The sequence below is a fragment of the Schistocerca gregaria genome, chromosome 3 (assembly GCF_023897955.1).
Source record: "Schistocerca gregaria isolate iqSchGreg1 chromosome 3, iqSchGreg1.2, whole genome shotgun sequence".
Lineage (NCBI taxonomy): Eukaryota > Metazoa > Arthropoda > Insecta > Orthoptera > Acrididae > Schistocerca > Schistocerca gregaria.
This window is the reverse complement of record NC_064922.1, coordinates 2,915,767-2,925,073: the sequence shown is the minus strand read 5'-3', so window position 1 is coordinate 2,925,073 and position 9,307 is coordinate 2,915,767. Positions and strand designations below refer to the sequence as shown.

Below are 9,307 nucleotides of genomic sequence, written 5' to 3'. Positions count from 1 at the left end.
TTTGAAGGTGAAGTTGATTTTGTAGACATGTGTGAAAGTCCTGTTCTAAAGTGCAAGTGGTTTTGTTTGGAGAGAACATCGGCTACGTGTCAGATGTGTAGCCAAGCAGTAATGGGTCGCCATAGCTGCCAATATTAGTCGAAAATATTAAGTGTTGTCAGCTGAAGTATGATGATTCAGACGACCGTACGGACGAAGTACGCAAAAGTGCCGCTAGGCGGCGCCTGATTGGCTCAGTGGTAGAGCATTGGTCTGGTAAACCAGGGGTCGTGAGTTCCATCCTCACAGGAGGAAGACGAATCTTGGAAATCAGTTGTGCATCGTGGCCGTATAGCAAACAGTATCTGTGATGAGGAACAATTAGCGACAGGCGTATTATTAAGAATTACTCTCAGATGTGATTAAGGCGAATGGCGCAGATAAAGCATCTGCCAAAGCGGCACGGCATAAGGTGGTACGAGGCAGTTTGAATTAGATTTTATAGATGTATTTCTCTCAAATCTCTGAGCCTCTCGCGGTCGTCGTCGCCGCCGCTGCCGCTTTTGCCGAAGTAGCAAATTGCCCTCGTAGCAAATGCGGCGAGGGACAAACTGCCATCGATTCCGAATGCGCAAAGTGTGTGGTCTTGTTTTCCTGTCTATGTTTGGTCGGTCTCGTAGGAGGTTGAATGTAACGAATGGGTGGGAAAGAGTAAGCGGCAGCGGCTGTGTAGAACGAAAACACAGTTCCTCAGGGGGTGTGAGCGTTTCGAGATGAGTCGTATATAAGTTATACTTGGTCGTCAGTGACCGTGTGGCCTAATGGATAAGGCGTCGGATTTCGGATCCGAAGATTGCAGGTTCGAATCCTGTCACGGTCGTGTTTCTCCAGCTCTGAAAAATAACATACCGTTTTAATGTAGCAATTCTGCAGTACGAAACCGTCTGAATGTTGCTGTTGACCATTTTGTGCTTGGAGGTGGTGTTGAGCTTGAAACACACACAACAAGACCGGTGTTAACTAGCGAAATGGTCGGCAGAGTGCCTTCACAGCGAGTTTTGACTGGCACATGCACATCTAAAACAACGTCGGAAAGTAACTCGTTCGGCTTTTGTGTCACATAAGGTATGTGTGTTAATTTTGACGCCGCCAGCTCTGCTGGTTGTCATGCAATTCCTTTACCTCTCAGAAATGATTATGAATTAAAAGTGAAGTACTTGACGATTGTGACATTAGGAAAACATTAGGCAGAATGGAGAGATTCTGTATGGGACAACCCAACCCAAATGAGTACTGTGTGATCTGCTGAAGTCTAATGATTCAGACGACCGTACGGACGAAGTACGCAAAAGTGCCGCTAGGCGGCGCCTGTTTAGCTCAGTGGTAGAGCATAGGTCTAGTAAACCAAGGGTCGTGAGTTCCATCCTCACAAAAGGAAGACGAATTTTGGAAATCTGTTGCGCGTCATGGCCGTATAGCAAGCAGTATCTGTGATGACGAACAATTAGCGACAGGCGTTTTATTAAGAATTACTCTCAGATGTGATAAAGGCGATTGGCGCAGATAAAGCATTTGCCAAAGCGGTACGGCATAAGGTGGGACGACGCAGACTGTATTACATTTTATAGATGTATTTCTCACAAATCTCTGAGACTCTCGCGGTCGTCGTCGTCGCCGCTTCTGCGGAAGTAGCAAATGGCCCTCTTAGCAAATGCGGCGAGGGACACCCTGATACCGATTCCGAATGCGCAAAGTGTGTGGTCTTGTTTTCCTGTCTATGTTTGGTCGGTCTCGTAGGAGGTTGGATGTAACGATTGGGTGGGAAAGAGTAAGGGGCAGCGGCTGCGTGGAACGAAAACACAATTTCTCAGGCCATTGTGGCTCTACCTGCCGACGCGTACGGACGTGCCTCCTTTTGCTGCGTGTAGTCAGTGTTTCGCCAGTGTATACTTTTGCGTTTCGGTGTTTTTGAGTTTTGTGATTTTCTTCGTGTGTAAGTGCCTGCTGTGTTCTGTTTTTGTGTTTTCTATCGACGATTATATGTCGTTTGTGGAGTTTTCGGTAATTACCGGAATCTCCCCTTGATTACTGCATACCATGGCTACAACTGTGAGGAAGAATACGCTGGTTTTTGCCTTCGCTAAGGAAACCCGACGTGTTCAGCCGACTGCTCTGTAAATTCATGATTGGCTTGATCAGGTACTTGGCATAAATTCTGATAAGGTGCATTCCACTCAGCTAGATACTGACAACTACTGTGTTTTCGTAAAGTTTTTGGATCCCGTTTCGGTCGATAAAATTATTGGAAAATTCGGGTATCATGTCGAATTTTTGCCTAGAGACGGCACTACAAGTAAAGTGGCTATCAGGAGAGCTGATGCTCTTTGTAGATGTGTGCGGGTGTTAAATTTACCTATCGAGATAGATAATGAGAAAATCAAGGATGCCCTGTCTCAATATGTTGAGGTAAAGGATATAGTTAACGAACGTTGGTCGAAGCAATTTAAAATTCAGAGCTTCAATGGTATTCGTTCGGTAGAGATGGAAGTAAAGACGAATATCCCATCTCATATAACTGTTGACGGGCATAAAGCACACGTGATTTATACTGATCAAACCCCTACGTGCCATATATGCAATGAATCGGGTCATTTAAGGCAGGAATGTCCCCGTCGTGTCTTTGTACTAAAAACAAATTTAGTCCAACGCCGCAAGATGACCTTGAGCGAAGTTTTGGCAACCGATAACACAGCCAAACAGGGTGAGGGTTCGGATCCTGTACCTAGTTCTGGAACTATTGCAGTTGATGGCAGTGATTTTCCACCCTTGGTAACACGCTTCAATTGTGATTCCTCTGCCCGTGAGTTAGACGTACTAACCAAGAAACGACCACTTGAACATACAGATGATCATTCTGATGATGACACCTCCCGACAATCTCCTGCTGTACGTAAACAGAAAGCTGGGGATGAAAATCTGCATGTGCACCAAGACGGAATGCAAGTGGATTTAATTGCAGTTTCTGATACATCTCGCTCACTGCCAGAAAATGCAACGGCAGCTGCCGACAGCGAGAAAGTAGAAGTCCCCCAAGCAGTGACAACTTGCCCAGCTGAAAACAGCAATAATCAGCTGTTTACCGACGGGAACTTCGCGAAAGCGGTAGAACAACAACACCGCGACACCGCAACAGCACAGCAACCGGCACCAGAGTGTAAACAAGAGAAAGTGTTTACTCCTGAACCGGAAAATAAGCAAACACCGTCGCAAGCATCACAACAAACGAAGGTAGCATGTAAACAGCAGGCAGTGTTTACAAACCAGGTCTCTCTATACACTGCTGCTGAAGCGGCCGCGTCGAGTGTTGCCACAACAAAATCAGGTCAGGGTTTTCAGGGCGTCCACCGCCGTACGCTAAAACCACAACCGAATCTTACTGTTTCTCGCACCCAAGCCAAACAAAAAGCGGACAAGTCCGACGTAAAATCACAGAAAAATATACGATATGAAATTGTCAGAGAAGGTGCTCCGGATGAGCCTCCTGACACACTCTATGTCGAACAGCCCCTCAGTACTAAGGTGCAGGATGACAATGGCAGACAAACTAACGTTTAGCGACCGTGTTACTAGGACTGCTACCAAGTTCTGAATGACTGTAGTTCTAAACCGGATTTCAGCACTCCAAAAGTACGTTTTTTTTTGACCAACTTTGTCGGTGGCCAATAGCAAGTTAGAGATGCAAGCATACTCTATCACAACGATCAATGTAAATAAAATTCGAACCTCATTAAAGCTAGCTGCTCTCGAGGAATTTTTGTATGACTCTGGAACCGATATCGCTTTGCTACAGGAGGTTGTAACGACGGAATTTGTAATACCAAGATACACCGCAATTGTTAACGTATCTTGTCAAACACATACAGGAACAGCGGTTCTGCTCAGGGAAGGGATTCCCGTATCTCAAGTGGAGCGGTTGGAATCTGGAAGGGCAATTAGTATTAACGTCTTAGGTACCACATTGATTAACTTATACGCGCCCTCAGGAAATAGTAATAGACAGGACAGGGCAGCATTTTATAAAGAGGAACTTATATATTTATTACGTCGATACCGAAACAGTTTTATAATGGGCGGTGATTTTAACTGTGTGTTAAATCGTAAAGATCAACAACCACATTTTAACGGTTCTTTGGAACTTAAACGCCTAGTAACCGACCTAAAACTAAAGGACGCATGGGAACTAAAATATCCAACGAAGGTTGAATATACGTATATAACACAGACTTCGCGCAGTAGAATAGACAGAATTTATGTTTCCCAAAACTTGGAAAGATGTCTAGTAAATTCAGAAATCGTACCTGTATATTTTAGTGACCACTGCAGTATGAAGGCGTGCATTAATTTAGCTCCACAGCCGATTCAGATTTTTAGGAACCAGTGGCATCTAAATGTCTCTCTCTTAAAAGAGCAAGGTTTGGCAGACGCGGTATCGGATGCGTGGACCTTATGTCTGCGGTCGATCGAGAGGCACCCCACAGTATTAGACTGGTGGATTAAGGTTGCAAAGCCGAGACTGAGAAAAGTGTGTACCAGATACAGCAGAGAAAGAGCGTGGGAGTAAAAAAACTGTATGGAATTTTATTACAGTTTGTTGTGGGACCTCTATGACCAGGCAAACGTGTCAACCATTAGATTACAAGACATCAGACACACCAAAGCGAAATTACTCGCCATTAAAAGACAACAGATAGGAGGTTTAAAACTGAAGTCCAAGGCGAAGTCGGTGGTAGATGATGAAACAACATCCTTTTATCATCTGCTTCGGCATGCAAAGAATAGGCGACGCACTGTTATTAGTGAACTTAAAACCCCCAATGGGACAACACTGACGTCTCAGAAGGAGATTCTAAATGCAGTATACCAGTACTACTATGCATTATATTCCTCCAGCCCACCTCACGAGGGGTCTCTGCAAGAGTTTCTCAGTGTTTTATCCCCACAATTGACAAGTTCTGAAAACGACGAAATCCTTTCTGAAGTCGGTAACGAAGAGGTTCGTGAGACAATAACCAAGTCCCCGGTGAATAAATCTGCTGGACCCGACGGACTCCCTGTAGAATTTTACAGAAAGTTCTGGTTCTTAATTGGTGACATGTTTACATGCATTGTCAATGAGATTTTTAACGAGCAGACGATACCTGCAGATTTTAAAGACAGCAAAATTGTACTTTTACCGAAGAACAAAGGGACGAAAAGTTTAAACAACTACCGCCCTATTTCCCTTTTAAACACTGACTACAGAATAGTATGCAGGATTTTAAAAAAAGAGACTCTCCCCTCTGACCGACAAATTAATTAGTCAACATCAGTCATGTGCAGCAAATAGAAGTATTTTTAATACGATTTCTGAATATAGAGACATCATCGCCTTAGCATCGGTTTCCAATATCAAATGTGCTTTACTTTTTATAGATTTTAATAAGGCTTTCGACTCGGTGAATCACCGCTTCCTATTTGAGGTACTGACAAAAATGGGACTCGTCCACAAAACAGTTAATGTTATAAAAAACGTTGCTACTGGTCTGAACGCTAAATTAGCTGTCAACGGTCAGCTGACGCGGCAAATTCAAATAAACCGCGGCATCCCACAGGGAAGTCCCTTATCTATGTTTTTGTTTGTTGTGTCGTTAGAGCCCTTTTTAAGAAGTGTTCATGAAAGGTTAAAGGGCATAACTATAACTGGCAGGAAAACTGTAGTGAGAGCCTATGCTGACGATGTTGGTGTCGTCATAAGAGGGCAAGATGATGTAATTCGACTAGGGGCCATTCTTCAAAACTACTGCAGCGCATCGGGTGCGACAGCAAACTAAAATAAAAGTACAATCCTGGGAATGCGGGGTCTTGAACGGATACACAGCGATTGGGTGAAGTCAGTTACCACCCATAAAACCCTGGGGACAATCCTGACGGCATGTCCAATGAGGATGATAGCCCTCATTTGGAAAGAGGTATTAACAAAGATTCAAGGGGGACTTATTGAGAACTCACAACGACTTATGAACCAGGGTCAGAGGGTCAGGTTCATTAACTTATGCATTCTCTCAAAGGCATTTTATATGGCACAAGTTTTTCCCTTGCCGAAGTTGATAGCTCAGAAAATAATGTCGAGGGTTGCAAATTTCTTATGGAAGGGGGAAATCTTCAGGGTTAACCTAAGAACTGCGACTTTACATCCTAGAAATGGAGGCCTCGGACTGGTGGACATACGCAATAAAGCATCTGCGCTTTTCATAAAAAGGTCTTTAAACATATTTCACGCCAACCCCGGAAATATTACTACACAATTGTTTAAATGTGTCCAACCAGAAAGCCTTCAACCACCGGCAGACGTACAAAAAATTAACCCCCGCCTGCGATACGTTAGGATCTTGTACACAGAATTGAGCTATGTTAACGAGAAATTCAGAACTTCACTGCACATTACAGCCAGAGATATCATGAGACAAAGACAACACTATGAAGGACAAAATAAAATTGCCACGAAATATATGAGTCACAACTGGGATGCAATTTGGGAGAATATTAGTTTTAACGGGCTCAATTCACATGTGGTAACAGCATGGTACAAAGCCGTCAATAATATTGTCAGCACCAACGAGCGGCTTTATAAAATTGGGAAAGCTGAAACCCCCTTATGTCAGAAATGTAAACTAGTTGACACTGTGATTCATAGATTTACGTGTGCTGGAAATCTCAACAATTGGCATTGGCTCAGGAAAAGTCTTGCACTACTGCAACGAACGTCACCCAATTCCATTACTCCTATGGTGCTTTTCAGACCTGAAACTAAATATTACCCGAAAACCAAAAATAATGCAATACACTGGTTAATGGGACAGTTTGTCCATTACATTATCAATAAAATAGGTGGTGACGACGAAACGGAATTCAAGCTTTTTATGCAAATGGAGTACAGCAACATTAAGCAATATGCAGACCACAGGAAAATGTATGGAAACATGCCGATCATTTTATTCGAACGAATAGGTGTTGGTTAAAGCGCACAGTCTAACACTAAATCTACTATTTTAGGAGTACTGTAGAAGTGAAGTATGAATCTACGTTCAAGATGAAGGAAATGCCTCTTCTTTTATCCATTTATGTTACGTCTGCAACCCAATAAGTGTCTCATAAATGCTTGATGTATATTGCAATATAATCACATGTTTAGTACTCGAATGTCTGTTGACTGAAAACTCGAATGACGGCTTTGCAATGAGATCTCCCCCCCAGACGTCGTACAACCAGTGCTCCTTACCACAATAAAGAGAGCAGGCGAAAAATATACACGACTATACCCGCTTTTCTATAACAATTAAAATGCACTGAAGGAGCCATTCGGTGGGAGTGACGTTGGGGGCATCGTGGCCAGGCCTCGAGTTCTTTGACCCCTGCCCTCGTTGTCCCCGCCATGCGCCTACTGATATGCATCCTTATAAAAAACAATAAAAAGCGGTCCAAGGCGCCAGACTAAAAAATAAATAAATAAATAAATAAATACATAAAACAAAAAAATAAAAAAATGGATAAGGCAATTAAAAAAATGGATAAATCGTCGGACTTCGGATCTGAAGATTACAGGTTCGAATGCTGTCACGCTCGTGTTTTTCCAGTTCTGAAAAAGAAACATACCGTTTTAATGTAGCAATTGAGCAGTAAAAAAAAAAAAAAAGAGTCGTAGAGCAAAAAAAAAAATTGGATAAGGCGTCGGACTTCGGATCCGAAGATTGCAGGTTCGAATCCTGTCGCGGTCGCGTTTCTCCAGTTCTGAAAAAGAAACATACCGTTTCATTGTAGCAATTGTGCAGTACGAAACCGTCTGAATGTTGCTGTTGACCATTTTGTGCTTGGAGATGGTCTTGAGCTTGAACCACACACAACAAGACCGGTGTTAACTAGCGAAATGGTCGGCAGAGTGCCCTCACCGCGAGGTTTGACTGGCACTTGCACATCTAAAACAACGTCGGAAAGTAACTCGTTCGGCTTTTGAGTCACGTCAAGTATGTCTGTTAATTTTGACGCCGTTAGCTCTGCAGATTGTCATGCAATTCCTTTACCTCTCAGAAATGATTATGAAATAAAAGTGAAGTACGTGACGAGTGTGACATTAGGAAAACATTAGGAAGCATGCAGAGATTCTGTATGGGACCAACTAACCTAAACGAGTACTGTGTGATCTGCTACCCAGCAGGTATCCAACGAGGCAGCACGGCTAGCTCAGTCTGAAGAGAATGAGACTCTTAATCACAGTGTCGTGGGTTCAAGCCCTACGCTTGGCGGAACAGAATTTTTTTCCGCTGCAGATGTAAATTACCGATTTTCTGATTAACGTGATGTAATGGAAATAGCAACTTTAAAATTTGCCTACGTCTCCATCAGTCGCAAGAAAACTGTATTTGAAGGTGAAGGTGATTTTGTAGACATGTGTGAAAGTCATGTTCTGAAGTGCAGGTGGTTTTGTTTGGAGAGAACATCGGCTACGTGTCAGATGTGTAGCCAAGCAGTAATGGGTCACCATAGCTGCAAATATTAGTCGAAAATATGAAGTGTTGTCAGCTGAAGTCGGATGATTCAGACGACCGTACGGACGAAGTACGCAAAAGTTCCGCTAGGCCGCGCCTTTTTAGCTCAGTGGTTGAGCACTGGTCTAGTAAACCAGGAGTCGTGAGTTCCATCCTCACAGGAGGAAGACGAATTTTGGAAATCAGTTGCGCGTCATGGCCGTATAGCAAACAGTATCTGTGATGACGAACAATTAGCGACAGGCGTTTTATTAAGAATTACTCTTAGATGTGATTAAGGCGAATGGCGTTTCGAGATGAGTCGTATATAAATTATACTTGGTCGTCAGTGACCGTGTGGCCTAATGGATAAGGCGTCGGACTTCGGATCCGAAGATTGCAGGTTCGAATCCTGTCACCGTCGTGTTTCTCCAGTTCTGAAAAAGAAACATACGGTTTTAATGTAGGAATTGTCATGGCCGTATAGCAAACAGTATCTGTGATTGCGAATGGCGCAGATAAAGCATTCGCCAACGTGGTACGGCACGCCGTCTTTGGCGGAATTCGAGAGAGTTGCGCCCTTCGAGGATTGATTTCCGCAATCGTCGAAGCGATAGGTTTAGCAGCAGCAGCAGCAGTTCCAGTAGCGTTTCCCGTCGCAGTTCCAGCGGTTCCAGCATTTCCAAAAGTTCTGACAGCGCAGGCACCAGTGTCAGCAGCAGCAGCAGCCGCCGCCCCCGCACCGCGACTCCTGTCGCCGGTGCAGC

At 43.8% G+C, this 9,307-nt stretch overlaps 2 non-coding genes across 2 annotated transcripts; both read left to right on the top strand.

Annotated features, from left to right (window-relative positions):
- The first annotated feature begins 786 nt into the window (after positions 1 to 786).
- On the top strand, positions 787 to 859 carry Trnar-ucg (transfer RNA arginine (anticodon UCG)). The gene has a single exon. It is a non-coding gene; the product is annotated as a tRNA-Arg (tRNA).
- Positions 860 to 8,891: 8,032 nt separating this feature from the next.
- Positions 8,892 to 8,964, top strand: Trnar-ucg (transfer RNA arginine (anticodon UCG)). The gene has a single exon. It is a non-coding gene; the product is annotated as a tRNA-Arg (tRNA).
- Positions 8,965 to 9,307: the final 343 nt, after the last annotated feature.